This window comes from Oreochromis niloticus, linkage group LG12 (assembly GCF_001858045.2).
Source record: "Oreochromis niloticus isolate F11D_XX linkage group LG12, O_niloticus_UMD_NMBU, whole genome shotgun sequence".
Classification (NCBI taxonomy): Eukaryota; Metazoa; Chordata; class Actinopteri; order Cichliformes; family Cichlidae; genus Oreochromis; species Oreochromis niloticus.
In genome coordinates, this window is record NC_031977.2 from 2,717,309 (window position 1) to 2,724,378 (window position 7,070).

The 7,070-nt window shown below is 38.7% G+C and overlaps 1 long non-coding RNA gene across 1 annotated transcript; it reads left to right on the top strand.

Moving 5' to 3' along the window:
• The first annotated feature begins 518 nt into the window (after positions 1-518).
• Positions 519-2,678, top strand: LOC112841880 (uncharacterized). Its single transcript, XR_003213307.1, has 2 exons — positions 519-1,919; positions 2,046-2,678. It is a non-coding gene; the product is annotated as an uncharacterized LOC112841880 (long non-coding RNA).
• Positions 2,679-7,070: the final 4,392 nt, after the last annotated feature.

The following is a 7,070-nucleotide window of genomic DNA, read 5'->3' on the forward strand; positions in this document are numbered from 1 at the left end:
AGAGCTCTGTCTTGTGTCTTGTGTTGCCGTGCAGTTGATGGTCTTGTGTTCCAGCGGGGTTTGTGCCTAGATAAACCCAACAGTTAATAATTGCAAAAATGTGGAAAAATGTTTAAGAAGTCGTCACAGATAAAGTCACCCTAACTCTACTCTAACCAAATTTTGGAAAAGGCCAAAATATACTTTTTGAGATAGAATGTGAATAGTTTTTTGTTTTGTGTCATGGAGTATGATTATTTTCTTTGTTCCCTGATTTCCAAGACTCAGGAGAACAGTTTCATTAAAACCAAAAGTACATGTTCTGATTGCCTAGTGTTGGCAGGTCTACGTCAGTTTGGTTAAGTAAATAAAGTAAGTAAAAATAAACAAAAATTTTCTTTGTACCATACCTTTAAATATAAATAACACAAAGTGTTTGAGAACAAAATATTACAGTTTTTCTCAGTTGCTTTGGTGCTTTTCTCAGATCCAAATGAAAATTCTTAAAACCATTAGTGCAACCTCCACAACATTTAGTCATTTGTGCACATCATAGTAGCAATTTCTCCTTCCTCTGAACAAATTGCAAATGCTCTTGGACATGTATCAGTTGCTTTCATACAATTCTCTGCCGTTTTATAACATTACCATTGCTTATGTCATGTCAGTCAAAATGAACTATACTTTTGGATGCTGAATAGTCGTTCCCAATAAAACTAATAGTCTTCATTTCATTGCTTGAGTCATTACATACAAAATTGTTGAATTAGTTATCAAATTCTGTCAAGCAAATTTTATACCTTTTGTTATTATTTTTTCCTGGAAATGTCTCCTAAATTGAACAATTTCTCTCAGGGGAACTTCAGCTTTCACTGACGAGGAGGTGTGTGAAGTATGAAGTATGTGAACCAATGACCTACTCCCCATTCCTTACAGTTTTTCTCAGTTGCTTTGGTGCATTTCTCACAACAGAATTAAACTTTGCACAATAGTTAGTTCAACCTCCACAACATATAGTCGTTTTGGCACAACCTTGTGGCAGTTTCATGTTCATTTCGTCCAAAGGCAAATGCCTTTGGACATGAAGCAGCTGAGTAAGTACAAATATCTAAAGAATGGTCACTTTTGACTTGCTATTCATCACTATCTCCTTGCTTCTATCATGAATGTCACAATTATTTATACTTGTACCGGCTGAATAGTCATTGTCCATACAACTAATAGTCTTCATGTCATTGCTTGTGTCAGTGCACTCAAAATTGTTGAACATCTTGTCAAACAATTTGTACATCCATTTTGAAAACCCTATTTTTAAGGAGTTTCCATGAAAATCTCCATAAATTACTTTTCTCAGGTGAACTTTATCTCACACTAATGAAAATTGGTGTGTGTTACTCTTACTTGCAACCAATGAAAAGCCTCTTCTACCCAGTCATAGGTGAATCGCGTTACAGTATCCCCTACTCTACAAGTATATATATAATGTAAACCAACAGACAGGATTGGCATGAGGTGCATACTGAATCTACAAAAGCTTGTGATGACATCACAGCAGAGTCCTGCAGAGGGTGGATTCGCCACTCCAGGAGATACTTTCCTCGCTGCATTGCGAGGGATAACATCTGTTGTGATGTAGATGAAAATATGTGGCCAGACAGACAGGAACGTCTGGATGTGCCAGAATGATTTACTGTACTGTTACATGTGCTGTTTATTGTTCACATTAGTGCACAGCTCTACCAAATGGGTGATTTTATGTTTACATGTATTCTACAGTGAACAAGTGACTGTAGCATATTTTTCTTTTGCACAATTCTGTAGGATTACAAACACTTCTACACAATGGAAATGTGAAACGTACGTATTCAGTGTCTCAGTTACTCCCAAGACTCCCATAACATCTACAGTGACTTCACTGCACATTTCAGATGGCTGTACAGGTAGGCCATAGTGCTGTCGTCAGCATTTTCAGGTGTCACCAATTGTTTTTGCAATGGGAAACACTGAAATTATAAACTGTCATAGTGGAAACATGACAATGCCATTTGACTATCTTGTTCATACAGATGGTGTCAAGACTTTTCATTTTGATGGCACTGGCAGTTTCATTGACATGGATACTTGCTTTTGCGGTATGGATAATCAATTCTGTGCATGTGACGTGCTTTTGCAGGCTATCCACTAGGTTTTGCAGTTTGCACTAATTGTTTTGGGAAATGCACTAACTGCTGTGCAAATGTTGATGGTGTTCTGAGAAACGCACCAAAGCGACTGAGAAAAACTGTAATCCGATAGAGGAGTTCTTCTCTGCCTGGAGGTGGAAGGTTTATGACCGGCAGCCACATGCGCAAATGGCCCAGCTAGCAGCCATGGATGCAGCATGGGACGACATTACAGCAAAGTCAGGCAGAGCGTGGATTCGCCACTCGAGGAGATACTCTCCTCCCTGCATGGCAAGGGATGATATCTATTGTGATGTAGATGAAAATATGTGGAGACAGACAGGAACGTATGGATGTGCCAGAATGATTTACATATGTTCAGTTACAATATGTACTGTTATATTGTTCACATTTGTGCACAACTCTACCAAAAGGGTGTTTCTTATGTTTATTCTAAATAAGTGACTGTAGAGTATTTTTCTTTTGCACAATGTTGTAGAATTACAAACAGCCTACACAGTAAAAATGTGAAACATACGTATTCAGTGTCCTGTACTCACTTACTTCCCTAACTACAGGAATGTCTAACTTTACTGTAGATTTTACTGTACATGGCTGTACAAAAAGTGTATAGTGCTGTCTTGAACATTTTCAGGTAGTGTCACCGGGTTCTGACTTTTTTTTGCATTGGAAAACACTGATAGAATATTGTACACTGTCATAATGAAAACATGACAAAGCCATTTGACTATCTTGTTCATAAAGACGGTGTCACGGCTTCTCTTTTTGATGACACTGGCAGATTCATTGACATGAATACTTGCTTTTGAGGAATGGATTATCGATTTTGAGCAAGTGACCTGCTTTTGCAGGTTATCCACTCGGTTGTGCAGTTTGCACCAAGTGTTTTGAGAAATACACTAAGTGCTGTGCAAATGTTAATAGTGATGTGAGAAAAGCACCAAAACAACTGAGAAAAACTGTAAAAGCATAAAGATAAGGAGTTATGCAAAAGCAAGTTGCTTTTTGTGGGTTTTGTTTTTAGCTTTTTTAGCTGCTTTTTAAAAGAACTTTTCTGCCCACTACTGTTTCACTTTAGCTGCCAGCCATATATGCTGTACTGCCACCAGGTCCTGATCACATGATCTCAGGAACCTGATGGGGTTGTAAGTGCACTGGTGTGTTCTGGGGTTGTCCATACAGAGCTCTGAAAATCAAAACTAGAATGTTAAAGTGGACTCCAAAGTTAACTGGGAACCAGTGCAACTGAATTAGTAATTGTGTGACATTTGTGTGCTTAAAATGTTTAGTCAGTGCTGAAACCGCTGCAGACATTCAAAGGAAACTTTTTTAAGACAAGTAGACAATGAATTACAATAATCCCAACAAATCCAAATCTAACAACTATTATAAAAAATTAAATCAAATATAAAAGATTTATCATACCATTTGTTGCCATCAGTTATTTCATCCGTAGTCACTTCATCATTCGGTTTGCCTTATTTCTGGTCACCAGGTCACCACAAATTCAGTGTGTATGTGGCTTTATCAGTGTAGCATACAGTAAGTCAAGACCATCAAAGTGCATATATAAAAAATATTTCCCTCTCTTACACAGCCTGCACGTGGAGTCTTGTCTGGTGTGGTGTGGTAAACCCCAGACTCTATGGATCTTGTGCTCAGAGCTTGTTACTGTGCTGCCATGATTAGTGCTTCTGTGCTGTCTTTCAGTCCAGCTTTGTCCAGCCAGTGGAAGGATTTCTGGATGTCAGCCACTTCCTCTATCTGCCGGTGGTACATACCATGCAGGGGCCAGTGCTTCCATGATGGTTCCTCCTTTTTCTTGGGTTTCTGCTGCCTGAGGTATTCACTGAGCATGCGGTCGTTTATGGCCAACTCCTGATATATATATATATAGAGAGAGAGAGAGAGAGAGAGACAGACAGACAGACAGACAGACAGATAATGCTTTACTTTGCTTTGTACTATTGCTTGGCTCATACAGTACAAGTGGAATCTATAACTCTTGTAAAAATTTAATTGTTGTTGAAGATATTTTATCAGAAGCCGCAGTATGGCTCATTGCTGTTGTTAATAAAAAAAAAAAAACAGGGATTTTTCCTTCTCCAGTCAGTAAGTGTTGTCTGTACTGTCAGATATGGTGTTATTTTTATTGTCTTTATGAATACTTGTTTGTTTCATGACTTTTGAATGTTTAATAATGCCGTACTCTGTTTGTCCAATATTCAGTTCTGCAAATCAGATGTGACAAGAATGTGCATCCTTGTACTGTAAAGCCTCACTGTTCTGAGTGATAATAACCTTTTTTATAGCTGCATCTTAAGGGAAGCCACAGAGTAGTGGGAAAAATTTCCCTTTGATATGGAGGCTTTACCAAGACTTAAAATAAGAGATTATTGCTGATTGTATACTCTTTCTCTTTCATTTTCTTTTAATTTTTATAAAGCACTTCAGGATTTCCACCTGATGGAAAGACAGGGAGGAGGGGTTTTTTTTTCAAAATGAGAACAGTTTACTAATAACTAATCATTTTGTTTGCTTTAAAACAGGATTGTGTGAGTGAGGAAAGTCTGTTGGGAGTGCTGACTGTCTCTGATGAAGCAGTGCCCATTTCTTCAAATCCTCTCCACCTCAATTCAGAGTCTACTAACATTCTTTTTGAAGGAGGTATTTTAATGGAGGGCCTCGAGAACCTACCTCAAGTACTTTGCCTCTTGTTTGGGGCTGTTAACGCTTTATCCTTGGCCTCCCCTTAAGCCATGAAAAACAGTTTCATATTTATTCAAAGACTGATGCTTGGCTTGGGACAGATGCTTTAAGAGTCAGAATGTAACTAAATAAGTCTCATACGTGAAACTAAACTATGCTTTGTGACACTATATATGTACATGTAAAAACTAACAGGAAGGCTGGCTCTGTGGTTGGCATGAAGCTGGACACTCTGGTGGCAGTGGCAGAGAAGAGGACATTAACGAAACTGCTGGACATTATGGACAATGCTGGGCATCCTCTGCATATGGTCATAAACAGCCAGAGGAGTCTGCTCAGCGACAGGTTGCTTCTCCCAAAGTCTAAGACCAACAGACTTAAAAACTCTGTCGCACACAACATCAAACTGTTTAACTCCTCACTGGAGGGGAAAGGGAGGGGAAACAGGAGGACAAAGGAGGGAGGGAACAACTAAGCTGTAATGCTTTTCACCGTGCAATATTTTTTATATTTGACTGTGCAACAATCACTGTGCAATAGACTTACAATAGTTGAAATGTGCAATAGACTTGGGCTGTCTACATCTCATCAATGGGTATATTTCACTGGTATTCCTATTTATCCTATTTATCCCTATTTTATTTTTTTGGTAGTCCAACTCTGTAACATGTAACTTCTGTTGGTGCTGTGCTACTGTAAACTGAATTTCCTGGAGGAACCCACCCAAGGGATTAATAAAGTTTTATCTAATCTAATCTAATCTAATATGTGCCTTAAACCTGCATTCTTTTTAAAGGCCAGCAGCGGGCATTATCTGTGGTTGCACGCACATGGGAAAATGGCTCTCTAACCTCTATAAACACTTTGCTCCTCACTTATGGTCTCAGTTGCTCAGTGTAGGGAATGTTATTTACAGCTTGAAGTCCATTTTGTAAATTTTGTTCATCTAAAGTGTCAGAAAGAAGGATTATCCAGGAAATACTGATGGCCTACCGACTTGTCAATCATAAGTCGGTAAGCAATGAGCATGCAGTCTGATAATCAAACTCATAATCATAATCATAATCTCTTCCTCCACCTCCCATTCGGTTTCATAACACCAAGATGCATGGCAAAAATGTTCATCTTCAGGCTTCAAAATGGAAACACTTGGGTTCTGGCTTCCTCCCACAGTCTTCAGACATGTGGGGTTAGGTTTATTGGTAACTCTAATATGCCTATAGGTGTGGATGTGAGTGTGAGTGGTTGTTTGTTTCTGTCTCTCTGTGCTGACCCTGCATCAGACTGGTGATCTGTTTAGGGTGTGCCCCACCTCTAGCACAGTGGCAGCTGGGGTAAGCTCCAGCCCCCCCCCCGAGCCTGATAAGGCTAAGTAGAAGAGAATGGATGGATGAAAGTTATACCAATACCTGTTGCCCTTGACTTGTTGTGGCAATTTTCTGTGTTTTTATGTGGACAGAGATATTTTTCAAAATGAAAGTGGAAAATGCAGACTTCTCACATGTTCTAGAGATCAAGCTCACATTAATCTTATTAAATACTTTTACACTGACTTCCAACTCCCCTCCAAATTTGTTTTAAAACTCTCATACTTACACACGTTGCACTAAATGGACACAATCCACACTGCTTATTTCAAAAGCTTGTTAAATACATTCCTGCTCGCAGCCTTTGTTCACAGGCTCAAAATGTATTAGTTGCTCCTCATACAAATTTTAAAGACTAGGCGTAAACAGCCTTTTGGTCGGTGGCACCGGGACTTTGGATCAGTGTACTTCTACTACATTCAGCTGACTCTGTGGACTCTGGCCTTCTGTTGAGATTCTTTTGTTATCATTACTTGATCTGTTTTTTATTATCTGGTAATTATTTTTATTTTGTATTATTTTTATTTCATTTGAACATTGTTTGTATTGCTATTAACTGTGTTTGCGATTATTCCTAGTTTTTGTATGCCGCTTTCTGACTTTATGTCTGTGCACAGCGCTCAATAAATAAACATTACTTACTTAGACAGTGACTAGAGTTACACCACCTGTTGCTCTGGCGTTCTTTTGACTGTGCCTGTCATTACTTTTGTGTGTTTTTCATGTGGACCTAAAGAAAAACCCATTTTAAAAAAAATACACACATTTTTGGCACGATAGCCTTAAAGCATCCACACTCTGCAGTTTAATGTTCACTGTTAGAAATTCCCAG